The following is a 10,783-nucleotide window of genomic DNA, read 5'->3' on the forward strand; positions in this document are numbered from 1 at the left end:
AGAGTCCTAGGGATTCTCCCTTAGCCCTGTGGTTTCAGTGCTATTGTATGCAGCTCTGACGTGGGAACCGGGATCCCGATTCAAGTCCACATGCTTGTACAAACATTTTACCCACTAACCATCTCCATGAACCCCTAGGAAAAGATGTTTCTCCCTTGAGTTTAAATGTCCTTTGTGTAATCCTACAAAACAGAGGTTACCGACTAAGGCTCCAAGCCCACAAGTTAGTAATAATACTAACAAAGGTAAGATAGAAATCTTTAGAAACACAGCTCTGTTTTCTTGCCTAGAAGCAGCTTTTAAAAGAAGATGAACAAAGACATCAAAGCCCAGGGAGACACCGCCACGGCCTGCTGTGTCCACAGCCTACTGTGTCCGGCAGCAACACAGCTTCTCAGAGGAAGGGATGAAGGGTTCCATTCTGCAAACCATGTCCCACCTTGCCTCTCTCCATTTTCCTGCCATCTGCCAGGTGCCCACACAGCAACCAAATATTATCGGAAATAATATCACCAACGAGCAGAAAAGTAAACGAGTGAGCAACGCCTTTGTTATATCAACACTGAAAGCTTTTTACAAACCCTACCAAGCAGGAAATAACACACAGAAGCCACCATCCCCTGTGGAATTTGTTTCAGAGGAAGCAGGTGACACAGCATTGATAGGCTATCAGACTGAGCATGCCAGAGAGTTCCTAACACAATAATCCAGGAGGAATTTGTCTATTTGATTAGCAGCGAGACCTTGAATACTTTTAGAGATTAAAAAAATCCTATCATCATGCTCAAAAGTTCTAAAGAGGCCACATTTTCCAGGGTGAAGGTAAAAATGACTTTGCACTAAATAAGATCTCACCCACCCACTCTTTCCTTACCGGACAGAGCCCTCCCACCACAGGCTAGGAATAGCCGACTAGGCATCTTGGCACAATGGGTCTGAGCGTGTTCGCAAACATTGGCCACTAAGTTTCCAACCTGTTCTGAAAGGCAGATGGCAGTGGGGATGGAGATTGACAGATGGAGATCCCAAGCTGAAGATCCAGGGAATCCGCATCTCACCTAAGCGGAACCATGAGGGCGAGCGCTGTGAATGCTGGAACTGGTGTACGTGGAAAGAAAGCTTTGCTGCTCTGCAAAATGGCTGGGATTCAGGTTTGTTGTTGTCCAGCCTGCAGCTGCAGAAAAGTGACTCTGAACTGCCTTTGTCACATTGGTGCCACTCAATGAACCCCCTAAAACTATCCATTCCTCTTTCCCTCCGGTCATTTTTACTGTAATTTTAGGGCTCCTTAATAGCAGAGGAGCCTGTTACTGAGTAGCTAATATTTTGCATTCCCAATAATGTTTCTTTACTCACATCACCCCCACCCTCAAATCCATGCCACATATCCCCAGCTGTAAGGTCCTGAGGGCCAGGAAAAGCACACTCCTCAGTACGAGCTCTCAGCCTCGTGATTTGTGTGTGCGAAGAATTTTTCCTGCATTCACACTCAGCTCTGTCTAATGAGGCTGAGTCCCATTCCTAGATCTCCATCTTCACCAGAGACGGGACTAGCTATGCAACCTTTTTTTCTTCTTCTAGCCTTATTAGAAACAAGAAAAGCACAGCAATAAAAATAAATCGGTTTGTTTCTTTTTCATCAAAACCCATGCGCAGGAGAGCCGTATGTATCCCCACTGCAGCCCTATATGAAAGGGGAGGAGAGAATCTATGCCCTAAGTCTCCAAGCCAAGGAATTCTGCCACTGCTGATGTAAATCACAGGAGTATTTGGGCTGCTATTGTAAGATACCATATCATATGGGGGAGGAGAAATCTCTGCTTTTGTTCTATCTGGCCCCATTTTTAATCATTGAGTCTTGGCAGGTCTACGTCTCACCCAGAACTCCTCTTACTAACAGCTTATTTCTATTCTTAGCCTGGTGAGAATATTTGACTCTGTGCTGTATTCTGGGAAAATCAGCTCAAGTCATTGAATGTGCAAATCAGGACATTCATCTTCAAGGTGCATACATTAGTGTCATGTAAGACTGCAGCTTTCATAAATTAGTTTTTTGTAAGAAAGTCTACATTTAAAAGTATTGCATTTGCCAGGAATGGTGGCACTTGCCTTTAATCCCAGTGCCCAGGAGGCAGAGACAGGTGGATTTCTGAGTTCGAGGTCACGCTGGTCTACAGAGCTAGTTCCAGGACACCAAGACTATACAGAGAAACACCGTCTCTAAAACTAAACTAAGCAAAAACAAATAAAATTATTGCATTTATTATGACTTTATTTTGGGGGAAAACATTTCCTACTACCATAAGAAAGTTATTAGACCCAGTTCTGTGAATACAGATAGACTTTCATGTAGGGGCATATAGGTTCTAGATCACTGACATGGCCTCACCTTCTGCTTCCCCATGACAACTGTTATGCCCCACTAAAGCTGGAACCTGAAGCAGAGTATTCCTGGGGACAGGCCTTTCATTTTCTTGCCAACTTTTTGAAGTGTCAGATGTGCTCTTCATGATAGAAGAGGAATATAAGTCATTTGCTTTAGTGTGAAATTGAAACTCATGGGTTTAGACTCTTTTGATATAGATTAGACGAATGCAATCTAAATCCAGTGTTGAAATGGTCCCTCAGTACCTGTAAGGGACAAGAGCTCCACAGATATCAAAATTACATATACTCAAGTGTGATATATAAAATGGCTTAGTATTTGAGTAAAACCTACAGACATCTTCCTGTGTACTTTAATCACTTCAAATGCTCTACAGATATTTGTTACACTGTACTATTCGGAAAACAATAACAAGGAAAAAGAAGGTACATATTAAGTACAGATAATATTTTTCCCAAATGTTTTCAATTTGCTGTTGTTTGGGTCCATGGGTACAGAGAACTATTTATATTATTTCAATATTAATTTCAGCTAAATAAACCAAGAAAAAAAAATAAGGGTACCAAGGGATTTGGAACAGGCTAGGCACACTGATTGGTACAGAGAGTCCCTTTGTTGTTCAGAATATTACACATTTCTTAAAAACCCAATGGAGGAAGTTACTCTTACACGGTTATCTATGAGGTGAGCATGCATGAAGATTTTATATTTGATTCTGCAATTTTGGCATCAAAAATGTTTAAACATCATCATCTGTTCCTGGAAAACTCTATGGGTAAACGTATCCCAATAACTTCATCTTTGTTAGTGCACCTTTCCAAAAAGCTATGCCTTGTTTTCAATACCTACAACATGACACAAATAACTTCTGTTATTATCTGAAATCAATTTGCATCAGTCATATGTGGTTTTGTACCAAAGTACATCTTGGTAGAACGGCTTAGATTGTTTGCTTTAATTTTCAGAACTACTTTCCCCCAGCTAAACGTTCTGTTAGCTGTAACTAGCCCAGTGATGACTGGATAGTGCCATGGTCTCCACATAAGTGGTTCTCTGGGGACCTTGAGGACCTAGCAGTTGTTGGTTATCTAACTCCAAATGGAAACTTTCAGCGGAGGAGCTGGAGGAGCTGGAGGGGCTGGAGGAGCTGGAGGGGCTGGAGGAGCTGGAGGAGCTGGAGGAGCTGGAGGAGCTGGAGGAGCTGGAGGAGCTGGAGGAGCTGGAGGAGCTGGAGGGGCTGGGGGAGCTGGAGGAGATGGAGGGGCTGGAGGAGCTGGGGGAGCTGGAGGAGCTGGAGGAGCTGGAGGAGCTGGGGGAGCTGGAGGAGCTGGAGGAGCTGGAGGAGCTGGAGGAGCTGGGGGAGCTGGAGGAGCTGGAGGAGCTGGAGGAGCTGGAGGAGCTGGAGGAGCTGGAGGAGATGGAGGAGCTGGAGGAGATGGAGGAGATGGAGGAGCTGGGGGAGCTGGAGGAGCTGGAGGAGCTGGAGGAGATAGAGGAGCTGGAGGAGCTGGAGGAGCTGGAGGAGCTGGAGGAGATGGAGGAGATGGAGGAGCTGGAGGAGATGGAGGAGCTGGAGGAGCTGGAGGAGCTGGAGGAGCTGGAGGAGATGGAGGAGCTGGAGGAGATGGAGGAGCTGGAGGAGATGGAGGAGCTGGAGGAGATGGAGGAGCTGGAGGAGATGGAGGAGCTGGAGGCAGAACTGAAAAAAAAACAATCACTTCTGTCTTTCTGTTGTTCAGCCCCCTACAAACTTTGGGGACCAGAACAAGAGTCTCCCCAAGATCCACCTTGTTGTCTTTGTTTCAGAAAGCACCAAGAATAAGAAAATTTGTACTCTTCTGTGGGAAAACTCTGCTATTTAAGGTCAGTTGAGGTCCACCAATGACCAGATAGCCTTCGAGCTTGGTGGAATATGGAAGACTCAGGACCTTTCCTTCTCTGACCTTCTCTGGGGAATTAAGAACTCTACCTTTGGAATGAATGCCACATAGCCTTGGTTAGATTACAGGAGCCACTTCTTTTCTCCTGATAAGAACACATCAGCTAGCAGCTGAGATTCCTGAAATGCTTCCCTGTGCTAATGAGCTATTTCGGTACCCTAAGTCTTCAGCCAATGACCTTTGCCTATCCTGGATGTCCCTATTCCCAATTCCCCACAAATTATATAAACCTTGAGTTACCCCCAAGTAAAGTTGATTTGACTCCCCGCTGCTGGTCCTGGGGTGATCATTCACCCTAGGTACTCACACCATAGGGCTTCTGCCCTCACTCCCCTCACCCTCGTTTGTCATCTCTGCTCCCACTGCCCTCATGGACCTGATGTTCCCCGAAGGAAGAGAAAGCCACACTCTACAGCTACAGTTCTTGAATTCCCAGCAACAAGATGTGGTGTTTCTTCTCCTTCATCAACAGGAGCAGTGCGGGGTATCACCTGCTTCCAACCACAACCACAGATGGGTTCCATTCTGGTACCCAAAGGAGTCGCTTCGTTCCCTTACTTAAGGCAAAGGCAGCATCTTCTTTGCTTGTGTGGGAATAACTAGGTCTGGATCAGGATTCTGCAGTGACATAACTAGAAACAATATATCAGATAGCTCCTTATGAGGAGATCTTGATAAAAGCTCAGTTTTATTCTTTCATAATCTCTAGAAGCTAATGTGTGATATAAACTTTTGGCCCTATGCAAATTTCTTAGAAGTAAATAAGGAACTGAAGCTGCTACTTTGCACTTGATCACTATCGGTTTTAATAACTGTTTTTAAAGTAGCTTGTTTTGAAGCGAGCTTTGTTTTTCTGCATCTCATTCTCCCATCTGTCAGGTTTTGTAACAAAGCCATAATATGCTGTTCTGAGGTTAGTTACTGTGTTAATTAATGCACTGCTGTGCTAGAAATGCTTGCTTAGATGGCATGGGTAAGTACCGGGGCTTGGACTATGAATAGTAAGCTACAATAAGCATTTTTAAAAAGTAAACCATCTATGATACAGAATCAATTTTAGAATTCATGCATATTTCTTAGTTGCAGGTATATTTTAAAGGATTATGCCAAAGCAAAATGTATTTGAAAACATTTATTGCTTAGAAAAATGAAAGGATATACCAATGAAGAGATTCAGCTACTATATTTTTTTCTAAAAGATTTACTTACTTTGATTTATGCATATGGGTGTTTTGCTTGCATGTATGTCTGGGCACCATGTGTGCCTGGTGTTAATGGAGGCCAGAAGATGCTGATGCATACCCTAAAACTGGAGTTATGATGGCTGTGGGACACCAGGTGGATTCCGAGAATCAAACTCGGCTCCTCTGGAAGAGTAACCAGTGGTCTTAACAACTGATTCATCTCTCCAGCCCCAAGACTCTTACATTTTAAAGTAGTCCTTCATTTCTTATCCCAGCATAAAGTTAAGTAACTTCTCTCCTTCCTTGGACTATTATATTGATAAAACATTGTGTGTGTGTGTGTGTTGCACAAACATGTTTGTGTATTAAGGGTAGATATTTGAATTGATATGGAAAAGCTCCCTGAAGAGAGGTAGAGTTTCTGCTTCAATTAATTATTCTCTTGAAACATTTCATTCCCACTACTAGAAAGGAAGACCTCTTCATCTCCCTGACTTCCCAGTCCCTCGGCTCCCAGCTTCCATTTTTCTGCCATAGATGACGGTGCCAACACCAAGCTATCGCACCAACAGAGCATCCTCCCTGAGAGTGAGTCCAGTGCCTTCATCCCACTGCACGCGCCCTTGGTTCAGAGGAGACTTCTGGGGTTGAGGAGGAAAGACTCAGACCCAATGTGTCACAGTCGGGGAGCTGACCTTTGCACAGCTTCTTCCCCGTCATTAATGTCTGTCCTGCTCTGATGCCACCACATCCACCACTCACTGACTCATTCCTGCCCCTGACTTTGTGCCCTGCCTCTTTGCTGCCCTTTGTCATCAAGGGAGAAGGAAAAGCAGTCTATTATTTGAGAGATTTAGCTGCGGTAACATATCAAATGCTCTCAGGCAGAGATGGTTGTCAGCCTGCTCCTCTCTTTGTTGCTGTCATCGAGCTCCGGGAAGTAAGTACTGCCTTTCTAGCATGTTATTTACAGACAGGCATTAGCATACCACACATGCCCGATAAATACTTCTGCCCCTTTGAGGTCATAATCAGATGTTGAATGGATGGATAATACATCCCAGCCTCTGAAGAAGCTGCACCATCACTGAGCTATTATTGCTGGGAGAAGCTGAAAGCTGCTGCGGACTCCAGGTCAGACGCCCAGAAAGAGAAATGCCCCTCCAAGGTATCGAGTGTACCAAGTGTACCCCCTGGAACCCACAAACACTTCAGATGCTGAAGCAATGATCTCACACTCATCTGAGTAATGCTCCTGCCCACAGCACACACTAATGCTAAGACTTCAAAGAGAGTATACCATAGAGTAATGCGTTTAAGATTTACAGCCTACAGCTCAAGTGGAAATAGTTTATTTCTCTACCGCGGAATTCAGCTTATCTCTAAAGTCCTCTGTTTCACTGATGGGAGGAAACTCCATCTTACCACTCTCAAGATAACTAGGTATTTGCACTTTCAAAATCAGTCTCTTGGAGTAAATATTCAGCTCAGTTAGACTTTAACTCAATCTTTTTGGAGCAAGTTCAACATAATTACTGTTCAACAAACAGCCTTGAAGAGTTTCTTCTTCTCTCCCCATCAGGATGGGATATATCTGGATGGAAGAGAAAAATGAATGGTCACACCTGACTGTGCCCCCAAATGCCTCTGTTCTTGCTGCAGCCTAGCATTTCACAACTCTTTCAGTTATATATAGTTTTTCATCTGACCCCTCCACCCCTAGGTCAAGTGAAGCTTGGCGACTCAACCTCACGTCCATCCTTCAGGCTGCCCTCCCTACAACCTAAGCTGTAGTCACTGTGTCCAAAAATGGGACAATTTCTATCATGCCAACTCCTTCACTTGCCGGAACTCTGACTTCCTCTCCCCTGTTTGAGGTCATGATTATCTCTGGTCTCTGTATGTATCTTTCATTTCTGCTTGGTGTAGTTAGGCTGAGTTTGTGGCTGGGGCCATTTGACATCTTGGGCTTGATGGACTGGGGCTTCACAAGGGCCTTGATGGCTTCTGCGTGTGTACTCACTGCCTTTGCATTGTCAGGCCTTTCTTGTTGTGCTTCTTGGCAAAGTGCATGTTCCTCAGGAACTTGGGGTCAACTCCCTTAAGAGATTCGTATGTTTGTGATGGGGTTTCTTGATGCCATTTCTGTGCCATCTGCAGGATTGGTTATGTGGGTCTTGGACTTGGCCATGTCTGCACTGTAACCCGAGGTTCCCCGGACCATTTGTTGATACCCATAATGCAAAGAAATACTTAGGTTTCAAGATACCAATGTGGCATCACTGAGCATGGCTATGAAAAAATGTGCCCTGGCACATCATACAGAACTCTACCACAAAAATACAAAAGATGGAAGAGCAGCCAGAGTGTGGGAATAGAAATGCAGTAAACTGACCAAAAATTGACAGCCTCAAGTAATCACTAGTTTTGTTTTCAACATTATAATTGAATTATAATTTGATATCATTTAATCTTTAATAATGGCTGTCTTTAATAGCCAGCTCATAAAACCTCTAAGATTTCACAATCAGCTCTCCCCATCAAGCTAGCTCCAGCCTACTGAAGGTGCTGATGCAACTCTAAGGACCCTTTGCTCATTCCCCATTCTAGCACAGCAGTGGCACCATGAAGGGAGACAGGGTGTGTGGTTGTTTCCCTTGGACCTCACTAATCATGGACTGCTGCTGGGGCTGCCTTAGTTTTATAGATATCCCCCTGAATTATTCAGATCCACTGCTAGAGTTGAATTAGCCATGCCATCAGCCAAGCCTTGAGCTATGTGGGGACATGGTTATGGGTTTCAGTGAAATCAATAGATTCATTTTCTTTGTTAAATTCCATTCATTAAAATGTTCTAGATTTTCATGGCAAAGCAGATCTAAAATGTACATAAAAGAGTCATCATTAAAATGAACTTAGACACTCCTCAGGAGAAAAAAAAAGGATTGTATTTTAGAGGTGTGTTGATCTTGTGTTGTTTTGGTTTTGTCTTTTGGAATAGAATTTCACAGAGCTAATCTGCCTTAGAAGTTGCTTATGTAGTCAAGGATGACCTTAAATTCTTTTAAATGAAATATTTTGCATCCTTTAAATATTTATTTATTTATTTATTCATTTATTTATTTAGTGTGTGTGTGTGTGTGTGTGTGTGTGTGTGTGTGTGTGTAGGGGCAGAGTGCATGAATACACGAGCTGTGACATCCTTGTGGAAGTCAGAGGACAGCTTGTAGCAGCTGCTTCTCTCCTCTACCTTGTGGGTCCTAGGGAGCCAACTCGGGTCTTCAGGCTTGGCCGCAGAGTCACCATAACGGTCTCCACTTTTCTTGTTGTTTTAAAAAAGATAGATTGCTGATGGAGAAATTGTTATTCTGAGCTGTTGTTTATGTTAAAATAAATCTGAAAAATAGTTAATAATTATTCCAGATGTTAAGTTGGCTTTTTCTTTTCTTTTCTTTCCTTTTCTTTTCTTTTCTTTTCTTTTCTTTTCTTTTTGTTTTTTAAATTTTTTTGGTGATTTTTATGAACTTCCAATTTTTGTTTCCAATAAATCCACTACACTTGTAATATAAAATGAAACAATTTTTAGTAACCTAATAATCAAGTTTCACTGCTGTTGTCTCTTTAAAGGCTAGAAGGATTAAATAACATTTTCAGTAAAAGCCAAGGGAAATAAACATTACTGTGCCTGATTTCGTTTAAAAGCCAAATATCCAGGAACTGGATCTGGCTAATTATCAATTTCTATCCAGATGGAGAGTTTTCCTTTTCTCTATCACTAGATGGAAAAGCACAGCGTCTCTGGCTGCTTTATTACATTCAGCTGGTTCCGTTGGAACACATTCCAAAATCGGTGGAGTTCAGAAGGGTGGTATATTGTATAATAAATGAGAAGTTGATATGGATGTGGTGGCATAGCTTAGTTCAGTCTCTGGCAGGTTCATGTGTGAGTGCACACATGCACTTGCACACACACATACACATGCACATACACATGTACATACACATGAAAAAAGGAAAATTATAAAAATGGTAATGGTTTTATGATGAAAGACTGACTGCAGGTCGGTTCTATGACCACCTTAGTTGGAATCGGAGCTCAGATGTTCCTGTAATAATCTATTGCTATGTAACATTTCGCCAAGACTCAGCTACTTACAAGAAATATGTATTATTTCATGGTTTCTGTGGAACGTGAGCCTGGTTTTGCTGGATGTGTCTGCCTCAATGTTTGCAAAGAAGTTGCCAGCAGTATGTATGTAAGTACCCAAATGTTTGACTGGGGAAGAACATGGATCCAAGTCCTGCTTTCTTAATCATGAGTTTTAGAACACAGAGTAAAATTTAGAAGATAGCGTCTTAATAAAATGGTGCCCTAGGTTGTTTCTCTGTTGCTGGGATAAAATACTGACCCAAAGCAGCTTGGGGGAAATAAGGGATTTCTTTGGCTTGCAAGTTCTAGGACATCATTGAGAGTGTCAAGGTGGGAACTTGGCGGTGGGAACTGAGGCAGAGACCACAGAGGATCAAGCCTCACTGGCTTGCTCCCCATGGCTTTCTCAGCTTGCTTTCTTACACAACTCAAGACCTCCTGCCCAGGGCTGGCTGGGACTTCCTACAGCAATTATCAGTTTAAGAAAATGCCGTAAGACATGTCCACTGCCCATCAGATGGAGGCAGTCACTCAGTTGAGGTTCCCTCTTTCCAGGTGACCCTGGATTATGTCAACTGACATAAAGCCAACCAGCACAGATGGACCAGGGCGTGGATTCATGTTAAATAATTGCTCGTGCGGGCATGTTGGGTAATGAATCATACTGTGAGAATCTGTGAGAAATGCTTCTCTTTGGTGAAGTGGAGATGAGGGCAGAGAATCCGGGTGACTGGGGCTGCTTTTCCAAGCCAAGCAATTTTAGAGACAGAGCCAGGTCACGCTCTGGTCTTGGTTTGCCAATCACTCCGTGTCTTCATTTGTCAAACTCTCTTATTAACTGGTAGAACATGCTCTCATTCTCAACAGTCATAGCTTTATTTACATTATGAACACTTACTGTCCAGGAAGGAGATCCATATTTTATTATAAATGAGTGTTGGGTCTTATCTGATTCATTTTCTGCATCAATTGATAATGATGCTATGTGAATTTTCTTCTTTAGCCTGTGATATGTAATGTGGTTATATTGATTGGTTTATATATAGTTAAGATAGATAGTAGCTATTTACTTGGTCATATTGTGTAATTTTTAAAATGCATTTTTATTTTATTTTTTTTTTTT

This window comes from Mus caroli, chromosome 18, assembly GCF_900094665.2.
Source record: "Mus caroli chromosome 18, CAROLI_EIJ_v1.1, whole genome shotgun sequence".
NCBI classification, from domain to species: Eukaryota; Metazoa; Chordata; class Mammalia; order Rodentia; family Muridae; genus Mus; species Mus caroli.